This window comes from Falco cherrug, chromosome 1, assembly GCF_023634085.1.
Source record: "Falco cherrug isolate bFalChe1 chromosome 1, bFalChe1.pri, whole genome shotgun sequence".
In the NCBI taxonomy this organism is placed as follows: Eukaryota; Metazoa; Chordata; class Aves; order Falconiformes; family Falconidae; genus Falco; species Falco cherrug.
In genome coordinates, this window is record NC_073697.1 from 103743910 (window position 1) to 103771903 (window position 27994).

Sequence of the window (27994 nt, forward strand, 5' to 3'; positions counted from 1 at the left end):
CTCTGCTCAGCCGCTCTACCAAAGCTTTCTGTTTGACAGAAGCTCTTCATCTTCTTGATCACTCTTAACAGCCCATCTCTGAAGCTGTTCCAGCATGGGTTCATCCCTTTGCAGCTGTCTAACCTAAAAGTACTACTGAAAGCCAGTGTATCTACTACAGGTAAAGCCATGTCACATTTTTTTCTTTCTCTCCTTAACCTGATTTCCTGCAAAATGTGCTTGAAATTATTTTGCTTCCATTTTAGTTTCAAACCAACAAGATGGTGCAATTCATTGCAGTGAACCACTGCGGGCTGCCCACAATCCACACAGCAGAAGTCTAGTCACTGCTGTCCCACTCATGCACAGAAGACCAAAACCAGAGCAGCTCTGGCTACGTCTATCCACACAGCACCCAGATGCCCCGGGTGCAGAATAAGTCAGTCCTGAATAGGTGCTGTGTAACAGCTCTTTATTCAGTCACGCAGTCACTACTGCTCCTGCTCAACAAAACTTGTGCACCAGACTTCCCACCTCTGGGAAATTACACCGCTAAAAAGAGGCATTTCACTTTCTTTTTGAAGGGATATCATGGGGTAAAAAGAGACAATCGATGAGACCAGCTCCCCCACATACAGGGCCATCAAATAGTGGGTATGCTGGGAAAAACAAAGGGGAAAGCCAGGCACGGTATTGTAGCAATTTTTAAGGGTCCTATCCAGCAAAGTGTGTAAGCATATGCTTAATGTTGAGCCCTGCATATGAGTAATTGCACTAAAGCATCTTGTTTGCATTTCCCTAGGTGAACCAACCCTGTGATGCTACAGAAGGAGTCAGGCCAGTTTCCCGGTGCTAAACCACAGTGCATTATTGACATATTTTGCAGGATTTGGATCACGTCTTTTCTGTTTCTTTTTAATATAGCAGGTGTTAATATATCAGGTGCTTCAAATTGTACATCTAAAATATTCATTTTCCTGAATATTACATTTCTAGTCATATTATTTAAATGTATCAGGAAAGCTTCAACTAAATCTTTTAATCCCATTTGATCTACAAACAGAGCTGCAACATGACAGGTTGGATTAATGCATTTGGCATTTGTGAAATTATAAACCTCACATAGCAAACAGACAGCAACGGCTGCTGCTCTTTCCCTTCTGCTTTTGTAACACCAGGCTAAACCAAAATAAACCCTTTCCCTACATCTACATTTGATTGAAAGATAGACATGCAGGAAAGGGTGAAGTATCCTAAGTGATGGGCTCAGTGGGATATTGAATTTATGTCTACGCTTTGATGCTTCTGGGTTTCGTTTTCTCCTCCTGAGTAGAATTAATTCTGTTCCCCACAGGAGCCGATTCGGTATTCTACATAAAACCCCCATTTTATTGTTTTACATCCAACTTCCAGGGAAAGGCAAGAGGTCAAGGGGAGACAGAAGGAATGAAAGGTGGAGAGGGGACCTTTTACAATCCAAATGCTGTTAAGACCCTTTTAAACATACTAAGCTCCATTTTGTCTGTCTTGGTTTCAAAAAGAGACGAGAGCTCTTTTAAAGGGGCCCCTGAATTCTCATTTCCAATTCCATGTTCTCCCTGACAACCCTTTACCTTGTGTTCTTGACAGTTACACAACTGACAGCATTACTTTTCCCCTTACGCTCTGCAGCAAGAGGCAGAAACAAGATAGCCAGCTCCCCGCGGGGCCTGATCCAGCGTTCCTGAAGCCAATGGGGAAAATCCACTTGGTTCCAACCCCACGCTCCTGCACCGGCTGTGGTGAAGCGGGTGAGCTCTCCCAAAGAGCCCCAAACCAACAAAATGCTGCCCAGGCTTCCAGAGCCGCTCATCAGCATTCAGAGCAGGTGCCTCCATGGTGTGGAGGACATTTCAAAAAGTGTAAAAGCGGAAGAATATATGGAACAAAGCAATGAAAGGGAACAAAATAGGTGGTTGTGGGTAGGGAGGAAGAAAAGGACAATGCTATAACCCAAATGGTTTTGTCTGACAGTTTGCTTCCTATGGCCAGGTTGGAACATGATGTTGCTCCGGATTTTTCAGTGGTGTGAATGCTAAGCCAGCAGACAGCCATAGACTATAAACATCCAGGTTTCCAGACACAGCAAAACCATCCCTCCTCCAGCAATCACAGAAAACTTAAGTTAACCTCGCTGACAAGTAGCTACTCCAGAGGTGCATGCATGTGGTGTGAAGGGAGGTTTCACACATCTGCCCATTTTCTTTCCAACACACATGCCCCTGGACAAGCCAAGGCACCCAGGGCCCATGCCAGAAAGGTGCTGAACCCCTTGGCCCCAGTAGTGTCCCTGACCAACTGTGTGATCCCAACATCAAGGGATCCACAGCACAGATTTTTCCCACCCTTGAAAAGCCCAGAAAAGGGGCCTAAAGAGCAATGCCATGCCCAGGAGCTCAAAACTGGTCCAAGATCTCATCTCCTGAGAAGACCAGCTGTCCATTCATAAGTGGTCTGAAAACTAAGGACCCAAATATAAACAGTATTTACCTTGGGCTGAGTCTGCAGATAGCTTGATACAACATCTATGACCTGTACCAAATTCAAACTCTGCCTCCCCTTTGAAATCTACCGTTCTGTTGAAATTTCATCAGCAAAGCCCTCCTTCACAGGAGGATATATCCTCCTTCAGAAGCCGTGCAGAATCCCCATGGAGAGGCAGCAGGTCTATACAGGAGCCAGCATCACGCAGGCATGGACTGGCTGACCTTTCTTACCCCAGTGGGGATGTACCTATGGCCGTGGCAGTCAGGGATGCTCCTATTGCTTCCAAATTTGTTTAATCCTAAGGCCTTGGATAGCTTTAATGCAGTCCTACTTACAGCCCGCAATGTGCGAATGACTCTACTATTCTGGCACTAATAGTGTCAAATGGCATTAATTAAAACAAATCGCTTATAAAACAGGCTGGATTCATCAACAATAAGTGAGGAGGTATTTTTCTTTTTTTTCTTTTTTTTTTTTTTTAGAATTTTAATGAATAAACAGCAATTCCTATTCATTATTTATCTACTTCTGAATTTTAATGAATAGTTCCCAGTGCTCATTAACAAATCTCTGTATTTATGGAAAACTGGCACTTCATAAATATCAAATTGTGCTATTTTATGTGCTGGTTTTATATAAATATAGAAATTCTGTAATTATCACTCGAACTGATCATTAAAATTCAAAAGCAGATAAATAAGCTGAAGCTTTCTGCCTTATTATTCAGATAAAACATCTTTCTTTTCTTGTGTAAACGGTTCCCTGTCCCCCCATGCGTCATGCCCCTTCGCCAGGGTGACATGCAGCCACTGCTTGCCTTGCAGGTAGCACCTTCCTACCGTGCTATCTGCGTTTCTGCTCTGTGCCAGCAGCGAGGGACTCTTATTGGCGTGCACTGGCTTTCTCCCAGCCTCGTCACTCTAGGTCACGAGATTCCTGGTTGGCATTCTCATTCTGCACTGATCCGTCCATTTTTCCCCCTGACATTGTTATTGATTTTTGTATTATCACAGCATAAACCATTAGCCATTTCATGCAAATCCATGTGTTGAATGAAATCCGTGTCAAGCCCATAAAATCAAATTCCAACTTGCCATGCAACGTAAGTGTATAGAGCAGCCTTTGTCAGAAACAGCTGGGAGGAAAACCCATCTGATCCGATCCAAACCAAAGTAAACGAATGCAAGGTGCTCTTCATCTGATCGCTCTACTCTTCAGAGCATGGAGCAAGTCATACCCTGGTCTCAGATGTGTAAGGGGAAAGCTGAAGCCTCACTGCTGCTATCCAGAAAGCCGTCCCAGGTTTGTATCACCTCATTTCAGATTCATGCTTGTTCTAGCATCAATTATCCATATGAAGAAATAGAGCACTAACATTAAAGTAACACTTGAACGCCACACGGGTAACCTGCCCTTCAGCTGGCTATGCTACAAGCTGTGTGTAGCCAAATCCACAGAACGTGCCAACAACCTTCTAGATGTATGGTGTGATCCCATCACATAGGGCAAGGAGCTAAGGGGATGAAGAAGGTAAGAGGTATCTCCAGGGTCGCAGAGGGGTTCTGGCTCAGAGGCACTACCGCAGTGCCTGCTCAAGGGGACAAGCACACAGGCATTTAAAAGGCAGACAAAACTGTGACTCTTACAAAGCAAAATATGTATGTACCTAAAACGCAAGGAGATTCTGCAGGTATATTATTAGGGCACTGCAGCAACCGTGTTGTGTTAAAGGTTATTTCCTTAACTATCAGACCAATGAAAGCCACTGCACTTAAGTAAGGAAAAGTTTTATGTTCCCTGATTGCATCCAGCCGTGAAACCAAAGGCTGCCCAGGCTTCACCTCTCTTTTCAGAGAAGTCTCTGTGCAACATTTTCCCTAGTTTTTTGTAAGTCACACAATGTCCTTGCCACAGAGCTGGAGATATTTGTGACTTAAAAAAGTTAAACAAGATGTGATTGGCAAATGGAACAGCTATGTCTCCTTTTATTTTTAATTCTTGTTTCTTCTCTTGTTCAAAAAATTCTAATCTCTCTGGAGTTTTGCACATCAATGCACTTCTAATGAAACAGACTTCGGATCGTAAAGACTATGGCTCCATCTGAGCATCAGATCACTTATCAGGTTAGCCATGGGAAAATTCTTTTCCAGTTTCCTGACTAGGCTCAAGTGGTTCATAGTAGCTTAGTTCAAAGCTTCCCCTCGTGTGCTCATTGGTATTTATTTGTTCCCCAGAGCTAAATCAGACCAACACTGTTCCAAATTGCAGAGTCAACTGAGTCAACACTCCTTACATCACCTGTGAGAAGAAATGACACTTTTGTCCTTTTAAAATCCATTTTAATTGTAGAACAGTAGAGCTTGGAAAAAGTGTTGAGTTTGATGTGATTTAAATCTAGTTTTCCCATAGCTCTTGACATTAAAGAGGACAGGCGGTACACTAGTACTTCATTTCTTCCTCGTGCTTTCCTTTGCTTTAGATAATCTTTGCCTCTTCTCCTGCGCTGAAACTGTAACCATCCTGGAGCAGGAGGAGCGTGTTCAGTCTGTGGTGGCATGGCACCTTGCACGATGAGGCTCCGCTTCATCACTGCAGGCCCAGAAATAAAGATAAGACAAAAAGTAAACTGGATTAGCTGTGGCACTTCCCTGCAGTTGTTAAAGGCAGGCTGCAGAACCAGCTGGCCAGTCCCTGGGAGAAATCACTGAAATTCCTGCATGCAAACCTCATCTCCCAGAACCATGCCTTTCCCCACGAGGAACACTGCAGTCAGCTGTTACCAAAGGAAAAAAACCCAACTTTTTCTCTTACACACTTGTTTTCCCCTTATCCCTTTATTACTTTTTAACTCCAGCTCCACTTTTTCGGTCTGACCCTTTTTCTATTGTGTTGAGCTTCTCCACAGTGCTGGCAGCCGCTATTCAGAGAGTCTGCAAGGCAGCGGAAGGCTGAAGGTTTCATTATAGCAAAGCCCTCCTAATGTTGTGCATTGTGCATGGTTCAGCAGTGCAGTCATTAATCCTCTCCCACTACGCCCTGCCACCCCTGGGGGAGGTTCTCCTCCAGGACGAATATCCCCTTGGCCTGTCGTGTTGAGAGCCAGAAGCTCCTGAAATATTTTCAAATGTATCGTCACAGTTGCAGCAACAGAAAGACTTGACTTTTCTGTCTAAATCAATACAGGGTTTCTTCCTCTTTTTTTTTTTTCTTTTTCCTTTTTTTTTTTTAACAGGACACGTCTACACAACTGCTTCACTGCCAAGCTCTTCAAATGTGCAAACAGAGGAGAGATGTTGGATCATTCTGGTTGTAATTTCAGTAAGTCTTTAAATTGCCCATCTACAAGCAGGTCAGTCTTGTACTTTTCAACCGTATTTCCCCCCCCCCCATTCCAGGTTTGATGTTGACCTACTTTCCCATGCCGTCATTCACTAATATTTCCCTCAGCATCCAGACAATAAAGTGACAGGAAAAATCCAAATCCGACTTGCACTGAGCAATTATTTTCACGTCCGTCTGTATTCACTGTGTTAGTGCCAGGGTTTTGTTAATGCACAATAGAGGATAATGAGATCACTTTTTAATTCTCCATCTTCTTCCATCTGAAGCTCTGAAAGCACTGGGGAAAGACAAAAGCTGTCATGTTTTACCAGGGTGGTTCTTCAAACAGCAGCATGCCTCGTAGTGATTACGGCCATGTGTTTACAGGAAGGTGCAAAAAATAAGTGGATAAATAAACAAATGAATGAAAATCCTTCTGTTAAACATTTGACATAGATTCAATAACACCTCAGGCAATTTGCCTTCCTTGACAAATACTGATCCTTTAAACCAAGTCCTCGGGTAACCCCCAGACAAGACCAGCAGCAAAAGTGGGGAGATGAAGCAGGTGGGTTGTGTGAGAGACAGAAGGCTTGTTTTACAAACAGCCTGAGCTGCACATGTGAGAACACAGCACTGAAAAACATCTCACCATGGAGAATCTCTGCTTCAGGACTGTCCCTGGGAGAAGGATGCGCAGGTCCAAACCCTCCCGTCACTTAATGTGTGAGCTACATGGCGCAACGTCCTCACCCTTGTATTTAGTGCTGAAGCGAGCCTCTGGAAAGCGACCTGTGCTCAACTGCTAACTCAACTGCTAAGCCAGCCCTGGCCTCCCCTTCCCACGCCGCGAGCTGTGCCAAGCACAGAGCGGCTACCATGCCGTGAGTGGACAGGGATTGATAGGCCTTAGGGCCAGAAGAGACTGTGGTGAGCATCCAGCCTGACTCCACACACACCATATGCTGTAAACATTTCACAGATGTATTATATACTGCACAGGACTTCTGGAGGCTTGAACCTAACAGCTCTGTGTACCCTGGGAGTCTGCTGTCTGCGAGAGGCCATATGAACATTTATGACATGTTGGAGCAAAATAACGAAGCCCTCAATATTAAACAATGATATCTGAAGTATACCACACACGGAGAATGTAGTATGCTCGTAGTTTTCTTATTTCTCTGCCTTTTAGGGCTGTTATATTCCACAGCTAGCTGTCGTTTGCTCTCCCCGGTGATACACGATGCAATGTCCTCACCATCTGCTGCATGGAAATCTCTCTCCACTCCCCCTTCCAGGAGAAGACGTACATGAAATTTTGCATGCCTGCCCGCATGTGGTTTGTCCTGTGCCTGTACCTGCAGCAACCACTGCAAGAAGCACGTTTTTTGCTGTTGACAGAGGAGGCAGGGGAGTGCTGCGGCATCATGATGAGATGCGGACTTGGGAGGGAAATGAGTTTGCATTTCAGATTCCACAAGTTTTTGCAGCAAAGACTGGCTAGGACTCCAGTGTGACAAATACACACAGGCTGAAGGACATACTGGCTACATTCAAATCAAAGGACTTACGGGGGCATGCGACCTCCTCTGTCTCAAGTCACCAACAAGGATTTTCTAAATGATGTCAAAGTATGATCTTACCGATACTAGAAGCCCTTGACATAGAAGCAGAAGTTTTCCAAGCTATACTTTGTTTAAAGCATAACAGATTTTGGCTAATAAAAGCATAGTGCATTCAGAGAATCCCAAAATATGCATAACATAAGCCAGAAATAACTAGGTGAACTTTCAGATCAGATGTTTCATCATATTCTTCAAATACTTTTGATAAAAAAAAAAAAATTACTGAATAAAGTTCTGAGTAAACACAAGTGAAACAACTCTGTTGCTCTCAGTACAGCTGGGACATCTGTTTACCGCAGGATTAAGCTTGGTGCACACATTTTTACTGTTCTCAACGTCCTCTTTTGATAGAACTTCTGCATTCCTGAACTTTCAGGAAAATTCCAGAGTACAAATTCCAGGGGTAGGCAGAAAGACACTACTTCAGAAGGGAAGGTTTACTAAGTAACAAGAGTCAACTATACCATCTCTCATCAAAAATAAATTATGAAAAGCAAAATTTTACACCAAAACACAGGGTGTTTTTTTTTAAAGCAGGAGTTATTTTTAAATTGCCAGGTTAGTATAAACACAATATAGCCTGGATTTTTAATAAAAGTTAATTTTTCACTGGCAAAATGATTACAATATCTCCTCGTATTTTTTATACACAAATATTAACAACAGGTTAATCGTATGCCATTGAATCCACTTGTAATTGTTATCTCCATGCAGGCAATATTACAGTGCATGGTAGTTTCTGGTGCACGTCTGCAACCTCCGCTACTGGGAGAATTTTGTTCTGGCCTCACAAACGCCTCTAAGAGTTTTAACTGACTGGACTCATTGTCAGATAACTCTACATTATACAGATATTTAAAGTTTTTGGAAAAATTTTGAGTGCATGAGTAGCTGGTGACTAACAACAAAGGAAAGAAAGATTAGGGAAGATTTACTAGAGCACATGAGTGTGATATGCGCATAGAAATCTTTTAAATAGAATAATTAGCCTCCTCCTGCATATTTAATGATAAGAGAATAAACTCAGCTCCCAAGTTATGGTCCAAGTTCACAGCTCAAGTTGTTTCTTAGCTTTGCAGTTGGTACCCTTTCAACCACATCCAAATACAGCAAAATGTAACCTCCCAAATGCTGGGAACTGCCTGGGGGATGAGGAGACCCACCCTCAGCTGCATCTACAACCATGGCTGGACTGAAGTTAACCAAGCTCTCAGGCTTTTACTAGTCTTGCTGCATGGTCATCTGAACCCACCTTCTCCTGATTTGGCTGGGGAAGCTGTGAGCAGCTGGGAGAAATGGCCTTGGCTTCTCTGCAGCACTTACTTCTAACACAACCCCTTGATCACAATTTGAAATACAGAGCACGGACAGGCAGCCAGCCCAAACATAGGATGGCAAGAGATGCCCCTTGACAACTTGGAATATTTCAAGAGAGACATTAAAAAGTGACCATAGGAGCCAGGAACCCAAATCTTATTAACTTGTGTCCACACTGTACTTGACCTGAATGGCTCTGCGGTCCCGGTGCTTGACCCCGTGTGCCAGCCCCCACCAGCAGCCTATGCTCAGCTGGATTTCAGCTTGACTTTTTACTTTCTACTTTTTAAATCCCTTTTGCTCTGCAGCAAAGACAGAATCCTCTGGGAAAGTAATTTTTTCTGTCTGACACAGAATCATAGAATGGTTTGGGTTGGAAGGGACCTTTAAAGATCATCTAGATCCAATCCCTCTGCCATAGGCATGGACACCTTCCACTAGCCCAGGTTGGGATGTCAAAGAGCTGGAGACTGTGCAAGTGACGGGCCATGCCAGTGAAACCCATTTTCAGGATACTCTAACCAGTGGATGCACCTTGGAAATCCCATTTTCCCCCTCAGGAATGTAAACTGCAGCCTGCCAGACTAACAAGATATATATAGCAGGCCAATAAGGAATGAGAGAAATAGGTGTAAACTGGAGGCAGAGAAGATCCACCACCACCGGTACATGGCTGTGCTTCAGCAGTAGTACATTTACACATCCAAAGATAGATGAACTGTAACGTAAATCAAAGTGATATGGTTGCAGGATGAAGAGAATCTCAGGGGGAGTGTGAGCATCTCCTGGTGCCAGGACAGCCCCCAGAATGTTTTGCACATTTATTTGGAAACAGAAACCTTATGTAAAGAGATCAGTTGCAGCCTGAGACCTGTTAACAGTCATCCCAGACAGGTGCAGATCTTCACTGAATTTCTGAAGTTTCCACTAGGTGGGAAGTGGATTAAACTCAATAAATGCACAAACCTGTACAGACTGACTGACTGACATGGCAGGAGGTGGAACAGGGGGCTACGAGCTGCTGCTGAGTCACTTAGGCAGACAGCCCTCCTCTGAAGTTTTAAGTGTGGCTTCATCGAGCTTATGGATGCTTTCTCACCTTTCTTCTCAGGAACACCTGAACAACTCATGAATATTTTTAACCCTGTGAAAAGGAAAATACATCCTGCTTAATGTATGATTTTGCAGACCCAGGATTTCACCACTTCTGTAAATTTGGCAATTTTTCTGTCTGGTCACATTTTCCTCCCTATCAACCTGGGCAGTGTGATTAGTTGCCCTGGAAGAAAATCACTATTTATGTTAGCAGTACACAGCAGCAACAGTTCTAACATCTGACACAGCAGTAGTAAGTTCCTGACCTGACATTTAGAAGAGACTCTTTCTGACTCCAGTGCGCTTTGGAGTAAGCCCTAAAGACCTTGCCCATGCTTTTTACACCAGTAGTGTTGCTTGTGATCAGCACTTGACACTTCAGCTGCTGTGGCTCCTGGGGTCTTTTTATTCTTTCCGAACATTCAGCTTACAGTCAAATGTCAGCTCCTCAAAGATATGTGGTTGGCTCGTGGTTAAGGAATGGGAAGAAGAAGGCTTGGTTAATTCCCAGCTCGACCACAGAAATCCCAAATGAGACTGGCCAGATTGCTCGCAGTCTGGTTTATTCCAGAAGCACTCAACTCCCCTGAACAGAGTTGCTACCTAGTGGAGCTTTTATGTGCTCAGCATACTTGTAAATCAGGCCCTTCACATCTCTGCTAACATCAACAGCTGTAGGATAGTTACTACAACAATCCTACTGCCTTTCTCTCACTTTTTGTAAGCCGGAAGGTCATTAACAGGCACTGTTCTTTGAACTGCTTGTACAGCACTGAGCACACAAGCTCCAGTGGGTTTAACAGAGCAGCAAAAAGAAAGAGTCAAGGAGCAGAGACCCTCCCTATGAGAGGTCAGCAGAAGGGGTTCTCCCACACCCTGGGAAGCTGATCAGAACACACCAGAGGAAAAAAAAAAAAAAAAAAGATTATAATTCTCCTAAACACACTTGGAAGATTACACAGGCTGACTCGTGGGCACATTTAATGGGTTTCTGGCGAAGTGACTGTACCTCCTCATTTGAACTGCTTAAAATGAAGGCAGAATTTTAGTCACACAGAAATTACATCAAAAGGAAAAGCCAGATGTTTTGTGAATCCCACCACTAATGAGCTACAAGTGCTGCTTTTTCCATTGTACAAGAAAATTATGAATTTTTAAACATATACAAAACAAATTGTTTGCGATTACATTAGACCTTCAAAAGAAAGTGGGAACATAAATTCAGAGATGAATAGCATAATATTGGATGCTTGCCTCACTGCTTGACTTCAATAACTTATCTCAATAAATCCCCCAGCAGAAAGCATCTTATGTACTTCAAGCCTGGAGAAGATGAGACATGAATGCTGGAGGAATTACAAGACAGAGGGGCTTTCTTGCAACAGTGAACAAGCTGAAAATTACAAGGTAATGGAAACTCAGCGGGAGGCCCCCGTACCCTGCCATTAGCTAACTCCTACAACGATTGCTGCAGAAATCACTTAGGTTATGTAAGCACTGTACACTGCTTCTGCACTTTGCATCTCTCTCCACCTAAGCACACAGACAATTTAATTAGGCAAGAGGAGATACCTGAGCAACAGGGACTTTAGCTTGCAGATGAAACAGAGCTGCCTCCTCGACCGAACAGCAGCCCTTTGTCCCAACACGACCATCTGCCTGTCTCTGCTTTGTTGCACTTCCACACCAGCTGTACAGATAGGTTTATTAAAGCGTTTACCATTTTTAAGCCAATATAGCCCCGACCTCCCCAAACCACGGTACCACCATGACTGTGGAGCTCAGGAAAATGAAGAATTAACAGCAGGAGAGTATTAGGCTCGAGTTGCTTAAAGAGCAATTACTGCCTGTCCCTCATGCTTCTTATCATGGTCTCATCCCATAGAAACACTTGTTATTCCCACCTCGGATAATAAGTCAGCTTCATATAAACGTCCCTGTGCTGTGGCTCTTACTTTACCAACCAGGAGGTTAACGAGGATAAGGCACTTCTCCAGTATGAAAAGGGAAGAAGAAAGCCAACCCGGCAGGAGCAATACGCAGTACGACAGAGCAGTGTGGGAAGTGCACTTACAAGAAGGCACAAGAAAAGTGGGCAAGAAAAATCGCTTCCTCCAAGCAGATACAACACAGAAACAGATGAAATCCTCTGCTGAGAAGCTGGGAACATGAAGCATATACAGGAGAGATTATGTTAAGCTTTCCCCAGGAGCAGGGGAGGAGAAAGCAGTACTAATGGTTAATGGCATGTTACTTTGTATTGAGAAAATGACAGTGGTGCTGGGAGTGGACTTGCAATGCTGGCATGTGGAGGCACAGTGCCAGGACTGTGGAGCCAGGGCCTCGATTGGGGGCTCTGCACACTGCGGAAAGGCCCTCCAAGCCAAGGGGCCACCAGCAGAACATAGCTGCCTTGCTAATACTACCCTCTAAGAACCGCTCTCTTGCACCCTCCTTTACGCTATCACATCACGAAGCCATCAGCAATCTGTCCTCAACCCTGGCGGTTAAGGGTCATTTGGTCTCAGAAAAGCCAAGTGAATGAGATGCCCACACCAGCCTGAATTTCCTATCTCTTACCCCTCACTAAAAAGTTTAACCCTGCAAGGCCCTGAGCGCTGCTGCTGGCCATGTCTGGCTCTACCTCAATTGAGTTTTAGAGATGAAGACAGCTTCCCCTCCAGGGACCACAGCAGCCACAGAGAGAGGTTTCACTCATCATAGCATCAAGGAAACACAAGTCACAGGAGACCAAACCTGCAGCCTGTTTTTTTATCTTAGATACTTAAAGGATAGGCATCTAAATCCATATGTAGGTACTTACATGTCTCAGCGAAGTATTTTGGGGCATGACAGCAGAAAGCTTGACTCTGAGGAACTTCAAGCTAGGTATGACTTGATGCTTCTGATAGCTGTGATCTCGTACACCTGCACGTGAGTCAGGCCCAGCCTTGCCTGATGTCCCTCACAGCATCCTCTGGAGAGAGGTCAGGATCAAGCCCAGACTGGGGCTGGTTTAAAGCATGCCTTAATGGAAACTCTCGCCCTGCACGCGTAACGCTGTGGCTCTGTCGCAGCTCTCACAGAGAGCACTGGGAGTTATTTCCTCAGAGGTAGTGTCCTGCACGGAAGCCCCTTCCATGCTATCAGCATGCGCTATAACAATCAACAACTTCTCTGACACACTGCTTGCATTTAAACTCAACCCTCCTCCAGCATTTTCCAATCAATACTATGCCAGGATTTCTGAGATATGTTGGTATTTTCCAGTAACTACGACAGAAAGTATGAGATGTATTGCAAATGCCACTGAAGCCACAGGATGACATTTATCCCTGTGCTGGGTTCAAATTCAGTGGGACAGATTGTGTTCTTAGCTGGAGGAGGGATGGATTTTACTCTCTGTCTCAGAGATGCTTTTACGATGGTGACTGTTACACCCCTGGTACGAAATATGCAATTATAAAACCTTGTCTCTCACTCTATTTTAAAATAACTTTCTCTAAAATCAGTAAGATACTGGGTATTAACTATTAAATATTCTTGTCTGTCTTCTGTATCCAGCAGACAAGAAGTTTAGAAACATAGGTACTCCACATGTGAAAGTGAATCTCAGATCCCAGAACGTGCTTTGGTTTTTATGGGATTCATTTCAGGAGTTGGTTGAATTTCTAACTCAAATCAATAAAATGCATGGGTGCATTTACACACTCATCCAGCTTTCCTGGACATGTTAGAAGATTACCAAGCTTGCCTGATTTTAATTAAAAACAGACCAGTGGGCAATCAATTTGGCTTGCACCAACCTGTAATTACAACGTTTGCTTTACGGCTCTACAAATAAAGGTGGCAAGGGAGTAAGGGCTTCTGGGGGAATTTTGTGGTGCTGCCCTGAAGAACCTTAGAGCAAATCACTTGTGATAAGTTTTAGTATGAGAACTGCACTGTTTTAAAATCACCTCAGTACTACTTTATACAACAATAAAATGGAAGATGTGGGCAAGTAAAAACTGTAATATTCTCTATGAATCGCCACTTATTCCACTCCTCCCGCTGCCTGACCAGGTTACTTAGATGATGACCTGTTTTCTCTGCTTTTCATTCTGGCTGCTTGTTTACCTGCATTAGGTGTTTCTGTGAGCAGATCTCTCATTACTGCTGCTGCTTGACTATTTAAAACTGGAGTTTCATCCTCTTGTGCTTTTCCTCTTTCTCCGTCACTATTCAGGCTGTAATGAGGACAAGAAATGCAATCAAGTTCTTCAGTTCGATATCCACCATTCCCTTCTGAACTGCTTTTTTATTACGAGGATTACTGAAGAGTTACTTTCAGTTGCTGTTCGACCAGTACCTCAACTTGCACGGTCTGTGCCTGATTTAACCCAATAAGACTGTTTCCTTCCCCATCTTGGCACTTTGTTACAGCCAAAGAGTGTTTGCAGCCTCAGTGTAATATTAAGGCAAGACAACATTTCCTGTGCAATGCAGACATGATAAAGGGCTTCTTTTTCCCTGTTACTGTATGATGCTAAATTCCATATCCCACCCCCAGCAGTAGAAATCCATTGACAATTTCTCTTAATTCAAGCTCTGTCAATTAAATGACAGCAAATAAATGACAATTTTAATGGCACTCCATAACTAAAATGACTCTGCAACAATTTTTGCTTTATTGCTCACTTGTGTCATATCAAGTATCACACAATTTTGAAAAATATCCCCAGAAGAAGGAAAAAGAAATAAATGATGGAGGAAGGAAGCAGAAGTACTGAAAGAAGAGACCAGAATCTGCTCTCTGTTGTTGTGATCACTCCGTTTGTCTCTTCTCTAAGAGTGGGCACAGCTCAATCAGCTGATGAGGTGATTGGTAGATTCTTAGAGTGAAGCTGGTCTTTCACAGCAATTCACATTTCCATCTTTTATTTGTAATGCCATCACACTAAGCTATCGTCAGACACTGGGTCAACTCTGCATATTCAGAGAAAAAAAAAACACAATTCAAACTAGCAATTTAATAATTTGAAGTGCTGTACTGCCACTGCTCCCTTGGAGAGATGTGATGGATAGGAAAACCAAATTACTTACTGTTAACACTGATTTGTTTCACTGAGGATTCTTATTTGTTCTGAATGATCTTCAAGCACTGGAATGTGTTAAATGTGCAACACCAACCAGAAAATACTTCTAGTGATAGTTATTTGTCCTACATGCTCTCACCACTGGATGTGTGCAGGATGGGACCATGCAAGAAACAGAATCACTGAATAATTTAAGTTGGGAGGGACCTTTGGAGGTCTTTAGGCCAACCTCCTGCTCAAAGCTGTGCCAACTAGATCAGATTGCCAAGGACCTTGTCTGTTTTAAGTATCTCCCCTGGTAGAGATCCCATAACCTCTCTGGTCCTCTGCTTGCGTCCAATCACTCTCATAATGAAATTGGTTTCTTTATATTGGAAAGGCATATCCAAAAGGGTTATATATCTGAAAATGTTTCCTTGTTCCTTTTCCCTTATGTCACTGCAATTTCCTGCACCAAACACTGTATTAGTTACCTCTTCTTCTAGCAGAGGTAAAGCTAGAATCAAGCTGTGTGGAAACCTTTGACAGCATCAGTATCTTACAATATTCTGTAATAAGCAGGTCCTGTGCTCATATCTGGAGATGTGTTAACTCTTACCTGGATCTAAGGTCTAACTCTGAGCTTACTAAAGTTAATGAGAGCTCTCCCGTTAGTGATACCTAACATCCCTTGATGTCAGTGACAATTTGCGAATGCTCAACTACATTTCTAAATTATTAAATAAGGACTCCAGTGAAATCACTACTAGCTGGGATTTTGCTGGGCTATTGTATATGCTGCAGTAACTTGCACTGTCAACCAAATCCATGTTTTCACAAAAATAGCAGGGTGAAGAAGGATCAGTGAATTTACTAGAATGCCTGAAGCATGTCAGCACAAGAGACATGACAGTATAAGAACTGCTATCACCAGCTGAAGCATTGAGCGTCGTGGTCTGAAAGCAGCTCTGGCTGGTACTTTGCTTACCATTAAGTAGGAAGTTGTTCGGTTTCTCTCCCAATATTTGCTGCCGTAGACCTCAAATATCATTCTTTCGGAACAGGAAAGCACTCCACAGATGAATCAGTTCCATTCGCCACAAAGGCAAACTGGTCTGCTTCATAATTGATTTTCCACAGACAATTGATTTAAACTTTTCAAACCCCTCATGATAGTAGGATTAGATCTGAGTCTTTACAGTGCCCTACAGTTTGCAGGGCGAGCTCTGAGCTACATTTCTCTTTCACAGAGTTCTGCTTAATTGGACGAAGGGGACAGAGTTCAAGGGCAAGCCAACAGAAGGTGTTTAAACATAGCCCTAAAGTACTTGTAATGAGAAAGTGTCTCTCTCACTCCCACGTACAAATGACAGAAGCAATGTTTCAATTCCATTTACCTCTCCTGGCTGGGTGGTTAACACAGAAATCTGATGTATTTTATCCTACTACATTAGTTCAGAAAAATGTGTTTATTACAAGTTCCATTACAATATACTTAGCACAGCCCTTTCAAGTGATGACTAGAGGTCTATTTGGGAACTAATTCAGCACCAACTGCAGTTAAAAAGCAGCTTTCACATGTCAGTGGAAACTGCATTGGATCTTTACTGGCTGTTATAGTTAAAAATAATCAGTAATAGAGCTGAGGGAAAGCGATTAAACATTTTTACGTGCGGCTTATTGGCATAAACAGCGTTACTTCTCGCAGCGCATTATTGTTTCCACTAAGTTTTCTTATAGGATAGGTGGGAAACACCAAACCTCCATGGCTGCTCTGTGAATACCTTTCCTTCTGCCAAAAGTTTGGGTTGGCATTCCAGTGCTGGGAGTTCCCAACAGCTATTAGAAACATTTTCACCTGCATTAGTACGGTCAAGCAGCAGCAGTAACGAGACCTCTGCCCACAGGGCCACCTAGCATGGCCATACTTGGTTTGTGAGGGGATAAAAATACTAAAGTTTACCTCAATTTACAGAATATCCTATTTTTCCCAGTCCAATTGAGCACTCATGAATTTTGCTGTCCTGCAGGGGGGAGAAGTTATCATCCCCGCAGGCCCGAGTGCTTCCACTGGGAGTATTTACTGACTGGCCCAGAAAGGAATAACAGTTCTCGGTGAAGCTGTTTTAGAACATCTTTTAGATCAGTTACTGTCTGAGGTTCTCAGGCTAAGGAAAAAAAAAGACCTTGGGGATTTGGTGCCTGGCAAAGCTGACAATCATGTATAGTAAACATAGACTGTATTTATAAGCTATTTATGTTCGGAATACCATGTACAATTTGAAATTACCAGTGTTGGAGGAAATTTTCTGCAATAACGAAAATTTCTTCAAATTTCTATTGTAAACTAGCTGAGAAATATTGCTGTGACAGAAACCGAGGCAGTCAGACCTGTCAGGTAGATCAGCCCAGACCTGCTCTCCAGGACATCACAGAAGGGCTTTAACAACTAGCTGAGAAATATTGCTGTGACAGAAACCGAGGCAGTCAGACCTGTCAGGTAGATCAGCCCAGACCTACTCTCCAGGACATCACAGAAGGGCTTTAACAACCCCAGAGAGGTTTTCTTTGGACAGGGAACAGAACTAACGGCTTTTCTTTTTTTACAATACTCGGGACTGTGTGGATTAAATAAAGGTCCCCACTGTGTTCCTGGGGGACAGGTCCCTTTCCTTAAGGCTTGCCCTCAGCGTGGTGCTCAGCAGCTTGCACTCTGTGCTCTCCCCATGCTCGGCTCTGCGGTCCTGGCCCAAAGGTCTCTCGCAAACAGCCCCAGCCCACTCTGGGAAGGAAGTCTCCCATCCTTCCCAAGAGTTGGACCTGATGCAGTAGTTCCCTTTTTGAAGGCAGATTATTACGGACAAGGACATATAAACACTATCCACCACAATCAGACATTCCTCATTTCCTACTACCCCCTTTCCTTTCTCTGAATAACTCAACCACACTTCCCCTTAGGAGTCTGACCCAGAAATAGGCTTGACATTCAGAGATGAAAAACCCAGCAGGGATTTCCACATAGTCCGTCTTGCTTTTCCATCTGCAAACAGAGCCAGGGCTTGGTTTGTGAATGCTATCCCGGGGGTACTGCAGTATCTGTCTCCAGATAAAGTTGTGATAAATTCACCGATGGTCTTACTTGACCTGTCAGCCCAATGCCAGGAATCCCACTGGGTCTTCCTGATGGGAAGGGTGTCCTGTGCAGTGCCACAGGAGGGGTCCCTGCTTTGCAGGGCGGTGGAAGCCCCCAGCAGCTCTGCCTGCGTTTTTCACATCCATTTTTCATCTGAACATCCTGCAGTGCTCTCCAAACAGGCGATCATCTGTGTGCTCACTAGGGATGGGGAAAGCAATGTGGAAGGTTCCCTTGGGCTCCCCACAAGGGAAGCTGCGGGCATGGGCAGGGGGGGATGGTGGCTCCTCCTGTCCCTGACGTGGGACCACAGCTCATGGTCCCACATTTCCAGACCCACGAGGGAACACCTGCCATTGCACAGGCAGCGTCACCAGTGCTGGGTGGACAGTTGCCCAGATGGTTTCACAAGTCCAGAGGTGACCCCAAGACATCAATTCCTACCTGCTGTGTTCACATTCCTCATTCCTAAAGCACAAACTATAGCAGCCCAACAGCCTGACAATAGTGTCTGAGCCTGAGACAACCAGCTCAGGACAAAGGCAAAGATAATTGCTATTGCCTTCCCTATCATCATAGCCATGCTGGGAAGAAACAGGCTGCCACTGCCTTTCCTCGCCACATAAAATTGGGCTGTTTGTTCTTCTTCACATTGACACTATTACATTATTCAGAATTAATAGACAAGCCAGTCAACAGCAAGGTTGTTCCTTATGGCAGGCATGCAGGATACCCAGCTGACAAGGTATTTTTCACATTAGAACAGCAAGGTATTTAATAGAGTGTAAATGTCTTTAATCACCCAGGCTAAACAGTACTAAGCACAAGTTCAAGGTGACTCCAATGGTTCCTATTCAAAATCTGCATTTTCATCTTCCTTAGATTAATTCATATTTTAATTGCTCATATCACTGATTGAAGTGCTAGCGAAGGGAGCACTTTCATTCCTTTGATCTCCTGCTTTCACTACACACAGGCAAGGTTGGACGTTAGGCAAACCTACAAAATTGCTTTGCTTCAGGGAGAGCACATGGCACAAGTGTGGAATGGCTGAAATCACACAGCATGAGTGGCAGCAAGGCCTGGGGACAGGCTGCTTCATGTTTCCCCTGTTACCCCATACGTTTAATTGCTTTCACCACTACCAAAACAAGAGACACTTCATCAATTTTGTCAAAATGTGAACCAGGAAGATAGAGAATCCTTTTGTTGCAGCAAGCTTGCAAATTTCCGCACCAGGGTCAGTGCCCTGCACACAGTCTACAATGCAACCTGCCCCCCCGCCCCTTGCAACGGGTGGCCACAGCCCTGAGTCTCCAAGCCATCACATGAAGCTAAATACCAAAACAACTCCAAAAATAACTCTTCATATACAGAGACCAGTCAGTAAGCTACTGCTTTACAAAGGGGACAAACAAGAGCAGCTGCGATAAATTTAGATAACATCACAAGTAGGTTGGGGAAGGGACCATGAGACACAGCACACCACTGAGGAGCTTTCAAAGAAGTTGAAAGGAGGAAAAATTCAAAGCCAGCAAAAAGAAATATTTTTATACTGTGATTAGCCTACAGCACTCATTGCCATGGGATGTTCCTGAAGGAAAAGCAAAAGAGATATGAAAAGGCGTTGGAAATACATATGCCTATCATGGCTGTCTAAAGTTGATGGCTGTCAAAATGGGGGAAGGGATCTTAATATTTTCTTTCAGTGTGGGCTCCTGTGAGGCATTTGTTCCTCATCTGTCTGTCGGGGGTTTCAACACTTACAGTCAAATGTATCTGCTTCTGATGCCTGTCAGAGGGAAGACCCGGAGCTAGAGCTGCTGCTGGAGCACCCAGCCTGGATGGTCCTCTGTGGCTGGTAAGTACTGACATCAGTAACAGCTCATGCTGGTTAGCACAAGTACCAGCTGAAACATCAAAATATATTAAAAAAAAAAAAAAAAAAAAAGAGAGAGAGAGAGAAACACTGCATGCTTCACTCAGAAAAGCTAAGTACAACTTTTTTTCCTCCTTTTTTTTCTGGTTGCCCAGGTACTGTGGCATCCTGAGGGGCTTCCACTGAGGATGTTGAAGATGTGAGCACACCCCTTCGCAAGTGAAGCCTGATCATTTCTGAAAAATATATTCATGGTTCAAAAATCAATGTTTCTGTGTTAACAGAGGAGGTTTTGCACAAAGCACTGTGTGCACTAGCTATTTCTGCACATTTCAAAGCCCCAGTGAAGTTCTACGTACCAGCAACAGCACCCTCTCAGGCTCTAGACACGGGGACTGCAGTGGGGCTACTGTCTGCCCCTGCACTGGTGGCAGTTCTTCTGGTGAGAAGTTGCTGATGCCCTTGGGAGCTACCTCTGCCACCAGCCCCCAGTCCTCCTTTCAGCTGGGATGAAGATCTTTCACACCAACCTGTGCCTTCCTCCCTGCCAGACCAGTTTGCCCAACTTCAGATTTGCACTTCCTCCTTTAATTTGATTAGTGACAGCTGCTATTATCTGAGGAAATCTAAATTGCCTCTTCCTGTGCTAATGAATCACTGTACTATGTGTGTGGGGATTAGAGAGCAAGATGGATTTATTAATACACTTCTAATTAAAGGGACACTTCCATCCTTCCAGTGGCTTTCGGTGAAGGGGTTGTAGCGGGTTTTGGAGGTGGAGAAGAGAGCCACGGGTTGTCACTTCTAATTACAAACCACACTTGTACCGATATTTCTTCTCAGACTGCAACTAGTGAGTGGAGATACCAATTTACGTGCACAGAGCAGGGCAGCTGTATCAATGGGGATGTCACATTGAACTCTCTTGTCTGCAGGAACCAGTTCAGGTCCAGCATGGGGCTGCTGAAGCTGCACCACCTGTTCCAGCAGCCAGAATGACTTTAAACCACCAATTCTCTGGAGGTGGGAGGCTGTACCAAGGAAAGGGTCATCTTAAATTGACTCCTCTCCTACACTCCTTCTTAAGCATCCTTTATTATCTGTCACATAATAAATCACAGCTGTCTGATTAGATTTTGGGTCTGACTGAGGCCAACCACTCTTATCTAAGGTTTTTAAGTTACAATTGCTCAAGCCTCTAAAATGAGAGAATGTAATGATTTTGTTTTCAAGGTAACTGGGCACTTAAAAAAATCACCAGCCAGTTTGTAAAATGCTAGTGAAGGATTTTGTAAACTAAGCCTAATTACAGCAACAACAGACCTGTTTGCAAGAAGATGTGATCTGAATACTGATGACTCAAAGAAGTACTCAGTCTGCTCAGGAGAGTGCAAATTAAAAAAACCTGCTTGTATATATTCTTCTTATCTCATATCTAATGCAAAAAACTCTGAGAGATGTCTTCCAGCCTCCCTTTACAAAATATAACGGAGCAACATGTCTCCTGCTGTATAGCAAGAAACGGGACTGGTCCGGAGTGGCACTGCACCGTCTTCACAACCATATCCCAAACCAGTGTCCTGAAACCCCACTGATAAAAAGCACAGGGAAAAAGAAAGTCCAAGTGTACTCATGTCTCACTCCTCAAACCAGGTCATCCATGTTTTTGGAGAGGAGAATATTTAGTCTGGTGTGGCCATTCTTACACAATTAATTTCATGAGGGGAATCTTAACTTCTCCATGGGATGAGCCAATAAGGAACTCTAATAGAGGGAACCAAGGAAGATCTTGGCCCTACCTTTTATTCTAGTTCTTTTGGCTCTGATTTACCTAAATGTCAATGCAGTAACAGTAGGATTAAGACAGAACATGTTGTGAATAAAGCACATGTGGGAAGATGAGGTCCTCAGCTGTTCTAAGATGTTCACTGCAGCCTTAACTGTTCAGAAGAGCAATATTCACACTTAAGCCTCACCACACAAACAGTATTGCCTTAGGTGGCTGAGCAGTGTGACTTCATAGACTAGTAATCTTGACCCACTGAAATCACCAGAAGTGTCTTCATGGACTGTCTCTGGCTTTGGATGAGATCCTGATCCTCCTCACATGTAAATTCCTGCACCTCCACTGAAGTCACCAGAACTATGCGGGGTTAGGTCAGCTGATGTTCCTGCCCTTTCTTTCCACAGTAATTCAACATGCATAATTACTTGCAAAAACATTCTGCTGACAACAGCCTTCTCAAATGAACTATTTTCACTGCATTTCCAGGTTCTACATCTTCTCTAATAATGTACTCTAGGTGGACTATCCATCACCATAAAATCATTCATTCTTTCAGATACAGTTAATTTTAATGAGGCTGGCATGGACTAACAAGCTATTGATTCACATTTATGGATACAGTAAACAACTCTTGATTTCATTCAATCTGTACACTTGAGAGTGCTAAATAGTTTTAGTCAACGCTGCACACTGGACACATTCCCACCTTGCTACTGGGGGATACCCAAAACTTTCCTACAAAGTTATCATTGTGCAATTTGTCACAGAGGAAGAGAAACCAAGAATGAACAGACCTGCAGGATAACTTGATTTCCTGTAGTCATTTCAGATAAATGAACAAGATTTGCGTTTCAGTTATCGCATTGTAAAGCTGACTCATAGCTCCAGGAAAAGCTAAAGAAGCAGAAATGCTTTTCATTGTGGATTCTCTCTTTCATTGGAGGTTAAAAGATACGGGGAACCCAGACTGCTGTTATAACAGTCCCCAGCTTGACCCCAGCTAATTTTGCTGTTGGGGAGCTCACTGCTGTGCTCAGTAGTAGCTCACGTTGACAGCAGCAGAACTAGATGGAGAATCCTAACCCCAAAACTGCTCTTCAAAACATAAAAAGAAAAAAAAAAATTCTTCAAACACTTCTAAGCTACCTGGCCCAAACCGCTGTGCTCCATTCTCGTTTCATTTAGATGCCTGAATTCAGCCTGTATGAATCATCCTATGATAAATCTTTACCCAGACTTGATACAAAAATTATGCAATTTTCAGCATGTGAAAAGGGCAAGTCCTGGGCTTAGAAGCTAACCTGGGACCCAAAGCATGAGTGATCCAGTCAGTCTTGTATTACAGGGCCAGAAGGGTCTTCAAGACAACATATAATCTATCCCCTTACTTATCTGGCTGTATCCCGGTGTTATGTACCAGAGACTCTCACTTGCCCCAACTGCAGGGCCTCCCAGGGCCATCTGTTCCAATCCTCACCAAATATTTCACGAAAAGCTTTCCGGAGCAGGCCATCTGAATCTCCTTGGCTGCAGTATAAAGCCTAAATGTCCTTGTTCTATCTACCACAGGTAAGAAGGACAGATTACTCTCTTCCCATTTTTAAGTGTTTTAAAGATGCTTCCTCTCCCCTTATCCCTGCTCTGTCTTAAGTACGTGCTCTTCCACAGGCTCCTTATGCTTCTGTTCTTCACTGGGAATGATGGGATGGGAGCACTGTGCCTCCCTTCCTCAGAGGGACAAACACATTTAGAAGATGATGAGTTTCAGATACCACTGTAGGCAGTAGGGGTTTTTTCAAGGTACTTTGAAGTGATGGATAGCATTGTCAACTGTAAATTTAGCTCAAGCATCGGAAAACAACAGCATTTCCCTTACAACAAATTCAAGTGGTCTTCCGTATCACCCCAAGGTCATCACAGAAAAACACGCTGCAGTGTGCTAAGTGACTACTGCAGCGTTCCACCATCTCCAGCTAAAGTCAGGAGGCCAGACTCTGAAACTAAGTAATAGGAAACTTCTCTGAGAATATGTCACTTGCCTGGACATGCTCTACTGGTTTTTAGCTGCTCTGTTGAGAGGACTGAGCAGGAGGCATGCCTTGTGCATGAGGCTCCACTGGATGCAGGATGACCAAGTGAGGGGGCTCTGATGCCAAAATGGCACAGAGTAACTGCTCAGAGATCAGTTTTGTCTTTAAGCAGCAAAGGTATTTATTTCGTGCAACACTGGGGAGCTAGGCAATTCGCACCAGACAAGCTAGCTCCAAAGTTTTCAGTGAAAAGTCAGGTGTTTTATACAGTTTTCATGAGAGATTACACAACATCTTTAGATACATATTCATTTGATTTGGACACCCAATAATTCCATTCATAATAGGTGGGATCTAGGTGGGATAGACCTTTCCATTTTCTTTGTTCAATGGTTTCCTGACTTGATGGTCTCCTTATCTTCTTCAGGTGCCCACCTTATCTTTTCTAATTATTCAGAGTACATTCCTTTCTCAACACAAACAGAGCATCACCCAGAGCATTGTACCAAACTCATCCTGACTATTTTTTTTTTTTAAGACCTTGCTCTGTTTCAGCTCCCACTGCATGGACAGCACAGCGCGTGTGCTGAACCAGGCTCAAGTAACAGAGGAGCTCCAGCTCCTGCCTTCTATCAACAGGTGCATAATTCTGACATGCAATACAAACAACAATTTCTCCTTTGCCTAATTAAGACATGTTAATTTAAGTGTGGTTTCCAGTGTTTGCTTAAAGAAGCACAATTACTTCTGTTTTCACAGCATAAAGTAAGATTCTCAAATAAGTTCCAAAGACAGGGCCTTGGGTTTGGGGGTCACTAAACAAACAAACTGGCTTTGACTTCCCGGGATTCAGGGATCGTACAAATCTACTGCTTGTTATGTTCTTAGAAGACAAATTATCGAGTCTCAGGGGAGTATCTACTAAACACTATTTTAGCTCCTGCTCCCATCCCCAGCAGTAAGTTGATATATGCACAGATCAGACAAAACAAGATTTTAGACACTTAAGGAATTTGCATGTCCGTGTTTCCAGAAGGTGCAGAGCAAGAAAATGGATGGCTCCACTTTTTTTTAATAACTTAAGTGGGGCACTTAAATTTGAGTAGCATGGCTCCCCATATAACCTATGCAAGTAAGCAGTACTTGTTAAGGTCTGACCTGTCCTCCTCCTTCCCCAGACTACAGAGGGATCTCCAGGGTAGCCACGTTCCTATTTTCACTGCTTCAGTTCCGAGTTGGATAAACTTGGTTGTAATTGTAGCTGAGTCTTGAAGCAACCTGGAGGATGCCTCTCTTTTTCCCAAATCCATTCATTTACAAGGGAACAGAAATTACTACACAGACTATTTATTGCATTCACCTTGAGAGCAGCTGTCACACGATACATGGGTTTGCAAAAGAAGGCTTAAAGGAGGCACTTGGGAAGCATTTGAAAGGACACTAGCCCAGAGAATGAGCGTCTGGCCATTGTTGTTTCTTCCTTACTCCTTTATGCTGCAAGGCATGCAGAGAAGAGTAGAAAATGAAGATCCTTCTATGATGTTCAATAACAAGTGTAATCACAAAGTAAATATGGAGTGGGTACTCAAGAGAACTGTCACAAGAGCTATGTATACACATAACCCTCATCAGATCCACAGCAACGCTGTGCCCAGGGCAGTTTGGAGGTGCCCTAAGAACAGCCCGAGTACCAATGGGGTGCTGAGCCTGAGGCTCCCTCCTGTGGTTTGCACAGGAGGGACCTACCAGGGCAACATCCTGCAGTGTTAAATAAGCTCTTTAATCAGCACAGAATTCTATCCTGTTCTATAATGAAGGAAAACAGGACAAGAAATAGAGTACTTTACATTCAGGGCTCCAATAAACCAACACTGCAGAATGTGTCACTATCAGAGGGTAAGGAAAGAGAAAAAGAAGATAAACCTTGGTGGTATTAAACGCAAAATGTAAAAACATTTAAAGTGACACCTTCATGAAGAGACCTTTTAAATTATTCAGTCAATGCAATACAATCCACAGCTAATTACAGTCTATACATGCAAATGAAAGTAATGATAATCATAATTACTTTGCACTTATATACTGTAGCAGTTTTCGTCTGAAGACCTCAAAGTCTTTATAAACATTAATTAATCCTCCCATCACCCTGGTGTGCTAGGGAACTGTTACCATAATTCTCAGACAGGTAAACTGGGGTTCAAAGAGGCTAAGTGATTTGTTCATCGTCACATTTCGGTGCCGCAGGTGGGATCAGAATGGATGGTGATGTCTGGGCAGAGGGCAGCCATCGCACACCACTCCCTGGTTACAGGTGTCGGGGCTGAGGGAGGAGAGGCTGCGCTATATGGAGATGGGGCAGGCAAAGGGCAATTCTTCATCTGAGGAACAAGTCTGACAAAACCACTTCATTTATACTACAAAGACAGCACTACATTTACAGCGCACCACACTGCAGTAGTTCCACTGCTGATATCCATGCATTGACCCTGAAATGGTTGACACTGATTTTAAGGTTTGATTTTGCCTTACGTAGAGTTGTTTTATTTTGTTCCTTCAAAGAAAATGATGTCGTAAAACTTTGTCTAGGAGACAGGTTTGCAGAGAAAACAGCAAACACCAGAATCACTGCTGTAACCAGCTTTGGCTTTATCTAATAAAGACCTTTTATTTGGTGAGAGGATACGGTGCATTGCTGGGAAAAGGGCTGAATTTGCAAAAGTTTTTGGCACAGGGGTTCAGATTAAGCCAACCAAGTCAGTCCTGTGCATTCTGGTTTCTGCACATAGGTTTCAGGCTCTCAAGAAAGCTTCACCACCAGTTAAAGCACAGAAATTAAGGCAATTTGGCCTGGATGCTTCTGACAAGCAGACACCTATGGGCTTCACAAGTTAGGCATCTATTTCCCACTAACATCCCATTAAATTTTGAGACTCTGGAGGAAGGAACATTTATACTGTGCTTGGGCAGCACCTACCCTAGGGCAGCAGCGAGGCAACCTGAAAGGTGCTACCACAGTAAAAGTAATTGGTCTAATACAATGTAACCCACCCCCCCACCCCACCCCCCCAGTATAGGTTGTTGGTTCTTTCTTGGGCTAATGATCTGAGCCACAGGATGCAGATAAATAGACTTGAGAAACCCCCCTGGCAGAATATCTGACAATCCAAAAGCCAACAGAATGTAACTTCAAACTCCTCTCACCTGTATTTACTTTTCTGGATTTGCATGTCATGGCTCAGAAAATGCACTCAGATTTTGTCCTTACCCACATTTCTAAAAGCCGTTGTGTGTTAATCATTGTCTGGTACCATAAAATGCAACAGCCATCAATATCAAGCCTGCCAACTTAACAGACTCTTGTAATGGGTACATTTCTATAGACTACACAATGAGACTAATTGCATGGGCTTGCTGTAAAAGCCAGAGGTCGTTTGATTACTAGCTGTTTTGTACCATGAAAGTGCACATTAATTATTTAAAAGATGGACTTATAATTATTGTAAGCTCTAAGTAATTACCTATAATTTTGGCAAGTGTTAGAAAAACTGATAGTCTAGCAAATTCAGGTTTTAGTCATTAGTAAGCTCATAATTACATTTAAATTGTAAAATGAGAATTATGCAATTTATCTCCCCAATAATGCATAAACATTACAGTGATTGTAGGTTTTAATGGACTATATTATTACTATAAAAAGCAGAGCAGTGATGGGCAGTAAGGGGCAATTTGAGTTCATTGCTGTTATTTTACATTATAATTGCTTATCAGTGACTGCACCATGACGATTCTCCTCCTTGATTAACATGGGATAAGTCCATTCCACCTATCAAACTGTACTGGAAAATAACAAAACTTACTTAAGAGTCACTAAGAAGAAGTGATTAATCTTAATCACCTTAATACAAGACCAACTGCCTAGGTAAACAGACTAGGAATCACATGTTTACTGAGAAAAGCAGAATTCCCAAGTCATGCTGTTTTGGGTAGGGCTGCTTTTCCATTCAGACTTTTCAGGATCTGTTCCCACATACCCCTCACCCATGCCTGAGGCTACTCAGTGCAACTCCGTCACCTACAAAGGACAAGAATGAATAAAAAATGCCATCAAGTAATACACACACAAGAGGATTTTTCAAATGCTGCTATTCCAGAGCAGTCTGCGCCCATCCAATATGCCAGCATGTCAATGGCAAAATCCACTTCAACATGAGAAAAGCGGTATAACGACTAGATACAGCTTAGACAA

General features: G+C 43.4%; 1 long non-coding RNA gene across 1 annotated transcript in view; it reads right to left on the reverse strand.

Annotated features, from left to right (window-relative positions):
- Nucleotides 1-27994, reverse strand: part of LOC106631224 (uncharacterized) — a 317186-nt gene that overhangs the window by 140561 nt on the left and 148631 nt on the right. Inside the window, exon 15 of the long non-coding RNA XR_008732814.1 lies at nucleotides 13983-14092. This is a non-coding gene — a long non-coding RNA (uncharacterized LOC106631224). The remainder of the gene's footprint in view (nucleotides 1-13982; nucleotides 14093-27994) is intronic.